The sequence below is a fragment of the Mytilus trossulus genome, chromosome 8 (assembly GCF_036588685.1).
Source record: "Mytilus trossulus isolate FHL-02 chromosome 8, PNRI_Mtr1.1.1.hap1, whole genome shotgun sequence".
Classification (NCBI taxonomy): Eukaryota; Metazoa; Mollusca; class Bivalvia; order Mytilida; family Mytilidae; genus Mytilus; species Mytilus trossulus.
In genome coordinates this window covers 14,364,780-14,375,001 of record NC_086380.1, presented here as the reverse complement: position 1 = coordinate 14,375,001, position 10,222 = coordinate 14,364,780, and the positions used below count along the sequence as shown (strand labels likewise).

Sequence of the window (10,222 nt, the reverse complement as noted above, 5' to 3'; positions counted from 1 at the left end):
CAAATGTACACATCATGACCTTTCATTTGATATACAACAACCCTAGAAAAACTAGAAGGTCTTTCCTCACGTAGGGGAAAGACCTTAATAACAGATTTTGGAAAAAAGGGTTGGTTAAAAAAAATTGTGTCTTGTCCCCAAGTACCTATGCGCACTATTAAAGCAATAATTTGAGAAATATATATTAAGTGTTATACAAATGTGTGAATATTATGAGTCCAGGTAATTCGATCAACTTGATTTATGTATGAAAAATTATATTTATTATCTGGTCATGTCCCGCGGTTTTTTGTAATGTTGTTATAATATAATAACAGTGTAAGTTAAGACCAAAAAGTAGACCAGGAAAATACTTTATTATCTGTACTAGTTAATTTCTGAAGATCATGTGTCTGTCATTTATTCTGTAATTCACATCCTTTAAACAATTATAACAGCGTGTATTATCTCAATCTATCAACTAGGATACATTATTTTATTTGGCTTAATAATATATTACTGGTATTTAGTGCGACCGTGCACCTTTCGGTTGCCTCGAGTGTTTTCTATATAGCAATCTTTAACTCGTCATGTTGCGGGATTTTCAAATTCGAAAAGAAGAAGAACAGCATGATTTTCGATTTGGTGACCGTATTACTTACAGATAATTATACATTACATAACCTTACACAATCAATTTACTTTTTATGATTATTCTGATATGCATGCCCCATATATGTTATTCCCAAAACCTTTAAAAAGGAGGAATCCGGGTCAGGTCGTGCAAACCCAATTATTTTTTATTGTGAATAATTACAAACTGCGCTGAAGTTTTTAATGATTATTGGATAATTGACCTGTTCTATAGGTACATGTACCTAACTTACCAGGTGACAATACAAGTTGAACCCTTGACATTGGTATAAATTCAAATGCTTAGTGATATATAAAAAAGAAGATGTGGTATGATTGCCATTAGGCATTATGGACTTTGCTCATTGTTGAAGGTTTGTACAGTGACCTATAGTTGTTAATGTCAGTGTCATTTTTAGAGTCTCTTGTGGATAGTTGTCTCATTGGGCCAAAGGGACAACTGTCCACAAGAGACCAAAATGGCCAATGCGACATGTCCACAAGAGACCAAAATGACTTAGCTGCAGAACCGTAGCTCATAGGTCCTTATGTTATTTTTGACTATTTGCAGACCATAACATAAGGACCTATGAGCATAGATGGTCCGCAAATAGTCAAAAAATAACATAAGGACCTACATGTATGAGCATAGAAGGTCCGCAAATAGTCAAAAAATAACATAAGGACCTATGAGCTACAGTTCCACAGCTAAAAATGACTCAGACATTAACAGCTATAGTCACCATACAGCCGTCAACAATGAACGCCCATACCGCATAGTCAGCTATAACAGGCCTCAATAAGTACCGATTATCAGGTTATCTGCATGTTGATATCGTAAAATATCAGCTGCAAGACATCATATGAAGCTTTTTGACGAGTGAGCATAGCGTACGAGATCAAAAAGCATTCATATGATGTCAAGCAGCTGATATTTTCCAATATCAATATGCAGATAATCTGATAATCAATTTATCAGGCTATATTTGCGTGTTTCAGAAGTGTCTTCTTTGTTTCACCAGCACACACAAGATGACTTGATAAGTTCGGGTCAAAGTTATTAACGTCGGTTCAAACATTATGACGTCGCTGATATGTCCGGGTCAAAGTTAATAAGGCCGGGTCAATGTATTTGACGTCACAAAGACATGATACGGAATAATATTAAGAGTGATATAGACAGTGGAACGACCGATAAGACATATGTAAAACAATTAAAACGAGAAAACTTAAGATATGTGCATTGTTCATCATGTTCATATTGTATATGATGATTAATAAGATTAAAGTAAACAATGTGGTATGTTTCCAAAATAAAAGCTATCCACCAATGACCCAACTGATGTCGATGCAATTACTGGCCATACAAATGATACATACATGTTGGTCACCATACTTCCTTCATTTATATTATGACTATTGAGTAAATTTTTGCAAACATGGCAAACCTGTACATGTACATGCTGTTTATATACACCACATCTTCCTATATCTATATATTACTACAGTTCAATGACTCAAGTTTTAAATGCATAAGCTTAAGGTCATAACAGAATTTAAACTAACTATCATAATTGTATGAACATCATGATGAATATTTACATTCTCTCAAAGAGTTTTAATTTTACTTAGCTAATACAGAAGATGATGGATTCCCCAACAGAAATCTTGATGATCGAACAATTAAGGTGAAAAAATTGAAGAATTGCATCAATTGTTACAGGGAATCGATTTGCAAGCAGAAACAGGTGCTCAAAGATAAGGGAATACAACAGCCATCCATGATCCTTTACATGTAAAGGTATTATATTGTATATACACTGTATATATTGTCTACATTTTCTGAATTTATGATTTTTAAAAATCTTTCAAAGATATAAATGTACATTGTCATGTCATGTCATTCAGAGACGTGCACACTGCAATTGTCTTTGATAAAAGATAGAGTTACATGTTACTTTTGTATGCCTTTTTAGTGTTATCAGCTTATATACTTGTTCAGTATTGTTAAAATCTATAAATGTACCTTATATGTACATGTATGTTGAAATGTCTCTCGGAATATATACATATACATGTAATCATAATGTTTCAAAAAGCCAAACATTGTAATTATTTTTTGGGGCCCATTATAGCCTTTTGTTCGGTGTGAGCCAAGGCTCCATGTTGAAGGCCGTACATGGACCTATAGTTGTTTAATTTTATAAATTGTTATTTGGATGGAGAGTTGTCTTATTGACACTCACACCACATCTGCCTATATCGAATATATATATATTGGGAATCCTCTACACCCTGTAAATTTCCTTTGCTTAGACTAAGTTTAACAAATATAATATGCAATGTTTATGATATATACTAGACTTGCTTGAAATTTTTTAAATTCAACTAATTATCTCCTGGCAATGCACATTTAGTTAGGGAATTTTTTATGTTTTATTTTGCAGTAAGTAGCTGTTCATGATGCTTATAGGCATATACAATCTAGTCTGGGCATGTAAAACAGCAGCTGGTTCTATTTTGAAGTAAGCTATTTAGTGATTACATCAATTTCACATGACTAGACCAAGTCTTGGGATAAATTAATAGTACTCATTGTCATGATTGTACTAGCTTTTTATTGTTTATATATTTTATGGAAAATACTGTTAGTAGAGGCCTGCAAAAATAAATTTATAAGGTGATGAAGTGTGGTTGCCAATGAGAGTAGAGACATCTAACAAATAGCATGAATAGAGTCATGGGGGATTGAATTATACTCTTTTTACAATTAAGTGTCACAAAAAAATTTGCAGGAAAAAAAACAACAAAAAATAAAATCAATTGTGTATTTAGTACAATAAGCCAAATCAAACAATGACTGACTTAAATCTGTTTGAAATTTTTCACATTTCTATTGATTAAATATTACTTTATAGATCAAATTATAAATAATATAAGGTTAAGTTATAAGGGCAGTAATCCAATTTCAGATTTTTTGTTGTTGGTTATATTGTATACAGCTGATTGTACTATTTACAAATACTTCTCATATGTCAAAAGAAAACACAATTGCTGTACCTAATATTGTGATTTATATTGAAATTAATAAAGACAACAAAGAGTTATTCAAATAATAATCTCCCTAGAGGAAAAGGGAGTGTTACATAATTTTAGACCTCCATAGTGGCCCAAAGACACATCAAACACTCACCAAAATATAAGCCTGAACCCCTGAGGGGATCACACATCAAATGATAAAAGTTGTATATATTCTACACAATAAGAGCAAACAATGAAAGTAGGAGTTTTTAAATATAAACTGTCAGATACAAATCAATAAATGTTTTAATGTTGATGAATAAATCACAATGTGGTTAAATAGTTGTAATAAAATGTAATGTCAGCCAACAATAGTAGAAGGGTTTTATGTTTAATGATTCATGCTTTTTTTTGTTCATCTTTATATCTGTTCTGGTCAGGATAGTTGTTGATGAAGTTAATGACCAATCAACTCAAAAATAGATACACATGTGCCTTATGTTATAATCTTTCTAATGATAGATTAATGGTTTTGACCCCAATTTCATGGTCCATAGAAAATACAAAATTTATCATGACTTCTAGCTATTCTTTTAATAGAGTTATGCTACAAGATATTTTTGGGTCACTCATTAGAATATTTTTTAAATGCAAATGTTTATGATTTGATTACAACTGCATTAAGATAGAATAATTGCATGCAGAAAATTATTTCTTTTGTCATATAGATATCAGTTAGTCAATTTAATAAAATTAAACATTTTTTAATTACTTTATTGCAGAATCTACAAAATAGAGATAAGGTCCTTTAAGCCAAGAAACTGCTAGTGTCTGAAGAGGACAATTTAAGACAGGACATGAAAATTGATTTACATTGTAATGTCAAGTTGGAACAGTGATTCTGTAAATAAACTCGCCTGATCACAAGACCTCGGATTTGACTGAATCTTACATGGATAGACCAAAGTCATTTACTAGACTGTAAATACTAGAGGCAGCTGAAAGCACAAGGCACAAAGCTGAGGTCCAAGTAAATCAGAGAGGCCTTGTCACAAGAAATGTACAGAACTTGCATGGTTTTTTTCCTTAAGGGTATATGACAAAATATTGAGATATATGTCAATGAAAATTACTTTGAATTTAAAAAAGGGCCAATTCAATGGTACACTTTTGGAATTTGCAAGAACAAAAATACCTTCATGTTTACTTTTGAATTATAGTTGACAATCTTCACTTTAAGGGGAACCTCTGAAAATAAGTCCAATGGAGGGGTTTGGTTTATTGAATTCAATTATTTTTTAAAGAAAAACAGAGGAAATATTGCTCTTTAATTTCAACATTTGCATTTTGCTATTAAAATTATTTACAAGTGCAGCATATCCATGACATCAGATTATGTTATTGTGTTTGGTTAAGCTACATATTTCTTTTTACTTAAACTTTCTGTTGACTTTACTAGTTAATAAAATGCTGAATAATAATTTGAGTGTGGCTCATTCGAGTGTCTAGTATTTCCTGTCAATTTTTTTGATGATTTTACCATATTATTTATAATCCCTTGGTCAAAGGGAGATAACTTATTGTATTTTCACATTAAAATGCTGAATAATAATTTGAGTGTGGCTCATTCCAGTGTCTAGTATTTCCTGTCAATTTTTTTGATGATTTTACCATATTATTTATAATCGCTTGCTCAAAGGGAGATAACTTTTTGTATTTTCACATTAAATCATCTGCGAAGAGGATTATGTAAAATGTGAATTGTTGAAAACTAATTTTATGGTTCAATAAAATCAAAATAAGTTACTGCCATTCATTATAAATAAATTTCTATCAAAAATAAGGCTCAAAGAACTTTTTATATTACTAATATTAACAATAACAATGTACACACATGTTGACGTGTTAATACACAACGTCAGAGTGGGTGTGTCACCATAAAATGTAAACATTGAAAATAAAACTGATACTTTTAACTATTAATCAGGAGACAGTTAATACACCAAATATATTTTTAAACCTATAAACTTATTATTTTCTTCAAATTTTAAGGTGCCTTTGTTTGCTATTTGTTATAACCCTATTGTTATGATTCTTAAACCATCTATACAAGTAAGCATGTTGATTTGTCACTTACCATTATTTTATTGATTAGTTTGAATTTGATGAGGTTCTTCATGTAGAACTGGACTTATTTAAACAAAAAATGTTTTGTTTATTTGTTTGAAAGTAAAATTGTATAACAAACATTTGACATTTTATTTAATTTATCATCAAAACAACTATTTTGTCAGTATCTGAATAAAATTAATTTGTTAGATAATTTGTTTCTTTTATTTAAGTATATACAAAGGGAGATAATTCAAAATTGTTTTCATTATTCTGACCTGATGAGAAGTAATGAAAATAACTATGCCCAAGACAGGATGACAATAAGAAAATGCTGGAAATTGTTGTGTATGGTTATGCTTTGTCCAAAAGTTTTTGTTATCTCCTGTATTATTTATTGCTGCAATTGTCAAAATCCAAATCACACATAGAGATAGCCTTGTCCTATAGTTTATATCTGGTGTTTGTGTTTTTTGTATGTCTTAGATTCTTATCCTTCAAGTTCTTACACACCATTCAGATGCAGTGCCTTTCTTTACATAAAGGTAAAAGCATACTTACAAAGTGGTATTGAGCTTTGCAAATGAATAACAGTCTTCAATGTTACTGACAAATTATACGTTTGCACATTGCCATATGAAACCACAAATATTATTCTATTGTAAATATACAGATCAGCAATCCATGCCTTTTAAGTCTTATACTTTGTAAATATGGATCAGAAAAGTTGGAGGATCAATTTTATTTGTTCAGTAGCTACAAAGTTATAATCATTGACACTTCCTGTTTTTCCTAATATTCGTTATTTATTTAATTAGATATTTCTTAACCAGATATTTGGGTTAAAGTAAAAATAAATCCCCTACATCCCTTTTCCAAAAAAAAAAAGCAGAGGGACAAATTCTTCTTTTTCTTAATTTTTCATTTACACTATTGTTTTGTAAGTACATCAGTTATACAGGATTATATTGACTTTAAATTGCATTAAACTTGATGGAAGTTATAATTTAAATAAGTCATAAACAAGAAATTTATTTGAATTTACATGAAATTAAATTACATAATTATTCAAATTTAGTTCATATTTAAATTTGAAATTTATTCAAATTTAATTTACGTTCAATGATCTTTAAATCTGAAATTTATTCAAATTTAAATTATATTAAAACTTCTTTAAATTTGAAATTTATTGAAATTTAATTTATATTAAAAATTCTGTAAATCTGAAATTTAATCAAATTTAATTTATATAAAAAATTCTTTAAATTACAAATTTATTCAAATTTAGTCTATATTTAAATTTTTAAAATTTGAAATTTATTTAGATTTAAAAATACCTTTAAACTAGGTTGAAATTTGGGAATTTATTTGCAATATTAAATTTAGTTTAAATCTATAATAAATTAGAAATTTTCCAGCGAAGTAAATGCATAATATTTTTTGTAATTTGAAATTTAATATGCATAATATATGCATTTAATTTTATATTAAATGCATCATTTCATGCAGTGCTATAGGAAATCCAAAAGTTCATTTGCAAAGATGTTTTTGTAAAATGATAGTACTTTTATCACGGCCACACATGATCTGCAGGTTGAACCTGAGTGTTATTCAGATATTACTTATGTATGTACACGAAGACGTTACACTTACAATGCATGTCAATGTTTGTCCGCTTGCTGCGCATGTTAGTAATAAAGGGCGGGGTATTTCTACAAATGTAGACCGGTTTCGGTAATGTTGATTTCCGATTGCAATATGCAATGTAGATCGTGTGTGTGTTTATATCATTCGTATGGTTTTGACTTGATTATAAATCTGCTAAATGGTCAGAACATAATTAGCTAATAGACATATAGTGGTATATAACGCTCTAGGTTTATTCCATATCTAATCAATGCAAATATCGCAGTATATGTATAATATGTTCTATTTGGTATTGTATTGAATAAATAACTGTCCCTGATATATGTTACAGTATGCGCTGAGTGGTTAAAAATAATTATTTTACTGTACTTAATCGTCCCAAAAAGATTTTATATTCTACTAAAAAGAGGCCAGTGGAAAATTTATATTATTATAAACTAAGTCATATTATATGACTCATGTATACTGGCTACCTATTTTTATTGTAAGTGTTATCGACAATATGTAGACATTCAAACAAATCCAAAACTAGGAAGGAAATTGCACAATACAATGCGCTAACTTTGACCAACAAATACCAGAATATGATGTGTACATATTTATAATTATAAATGTTATCACTTTAAAAATAAATAAAAATCTCTGGGACATTTAACCTATGTATTATCTAATGTATTATGTATTAAGTTAAAGAATTCCCAAAGTAATTTGTAATCTATGACACAAATAGCCTGTAGATTATGTTAATGTATTCAATTTGTCAAATATTATTGGTTACATAGTGTGCTAGTGACCTAATACGGTATATATGGGGTCAGAAAATTCCATATGGAGTGAGAGCGATGCTAATATGGAGTATAAAGGGAAGTAGCACCATAGTATACTATCCGTGTATGCAATTATCCCCGCCTGCCTACTAAGCCAATATGAAATATATACGGTCTCAACGCGAACGCTTTTAACCAATCATATTCCTAGAAATGTATAGGAGGTAATATACATATTACATACCTACACGATGTGTAATTTTTTAGCATAATGCTCGTACATAATTTAAATTTTTTTTTAATTTTTTTTCGCCACGTTTCAGGTCACTAATACCAACTGGCAAATCAGCATTGTCACAGGAACATATTTCAGTTGAAAGTACGTTGAATATAACTTGTAATGTAATATATGTCTGTATTTATTGATGTTATTCTGTCATGGTCTTTCTTGGCAAAATTCTTGATTTTATCTCATTGTGAAACGACCATTTTTGAAGACCCTATGTAGATTTTTAGACAATAACATTGTTTTATATGTTTCCGTATTTCCGATTATGAGTTCAAAAGGTTACAGTTTTCAAGGTTTACCGTTTTACGATATAACTCAAAATAAAATTATTCAAAAGTCGATGCTCATTCTTAAGGTATTCGGTTAATTTAAATAAGGTGCTCTTCATAATTCAGAATTCTAAAGACATACAAATCAGAACATGAATACAATGAATAACAAATGCGATATAAAGATATATAAAAGGTATAATGGCCATCGATTATTTAGTCAATAAAGATACAAATTGAAATTTGAGGTGATTTCCCTGTTCTATTTTATTCTTTTTGTAAATGCTTTTAAGTACTTATAATTTTTTTCGGATTTATAGTAAATCAATTATTCTTAACGACCGTCGTTTTTTAAAAAGACCAATTTCTTTTATATATTCACCGTCAGAAATGATTGATAGGTCATCATTATATACAACTATGTCATGTAGAATAAGTGCTCCAAATGTTCCCGTATTAATTGTGTTTTCGTACTGTGTAATTCATAAATTCCTTGCAACCGAGCGCTTATCACAGAAGTTATTGTATATAACTGATATTATACAGTTGATATTGAGTACAACATTTTTACGATTTTTTTTTAGCACACTGAAAGACCTAACATTTCAACTACTTTTGAAATTTGAAATAGATTTAGATTACAACTCTCTGTAAAAATTGATATTCGATGCGTTTACTTATATTAGTAATTTTGCTTTCATTAAGTTATATAAATGATTTTTTTTTCAAATTTTGTCTTTATCAAACGTTTTGGTTAAGAGCTAGTTTGATGAAAGATTTTATAGAGGTGACTTTTATTTCAGGTTGATTGAACACTGCTGTTGAAATACTAAAACGATTCTTAAAATGTCATGTACCAAGTCCGGAATAATACACTTGTTATCAAATAGTTCTGTTCTATATATATGTTGCATTTTCGTTTGTTTTTGTTGTATTTTACTATTGCTAGTGCTTCGTTGTTTTTTTTTTCATATAGTTGATTTTTTCCCCTCGGGTTTAGTTTGTGACCAGGATTTTGTCCTCTCAATCATTTATGACTTTTTATCGCCAATATAATACTTTTTACCTTTTTCGGTTTGACTGATTGTAAACTACGTTTGTGTTTTTGTTTTTGTTTATAAATTCAACCAAAAAATCAAAAAAGGATATATATCAACAAAATACAACCACATACCAGAGACTGTACATACATAATATTGTTGGTAGGATATTTACTTTTCTGCACAAGAATACCAAATGAAATTGACGGTAGCAAATATTGGTCAATGTACGACCTCTAATAATGAGCCCATACATTTTACCAAATATAAAATATAAAATGTCTTAGCATAACAAAGGTAACACATAAATTTTATAGCAGCATTTATGAACAAATAATAAAAAAAGAGAATATGCGACACAGAAACAAACAACAACCCCTGATTTTCAGGGTCTTGGACTTGTGGCAGTCTTATTAAGAATGTCGTGAAATGACACATGTTTGCAGGTGTAATAGTATAGCACAAGAT

General features: G+C 29.7%; 1 long non-coding RNA gene across 1 annotated transcript; it reads left to right on the top strand.

Annotated features, from left to right (window-relative positions):
- The first annotated feature begins 1,982 nt into the window (after positions 1-1,982).
- LOC134681674 (uncharacterized) lies at positions 1,983-4,490 on the top strand. Its single transcript, XR_010100658.1, has 3 exons — positions 1,983-2,413; positions 3,060-3,137; positions 4,416-4,490. It is a non-coding gene; the product is annotated as an uncharacterized LOC134681674 (long non-coding RNA).
- Positions 4,491-10,222: the final 5,732 nt, after the last annotated feature.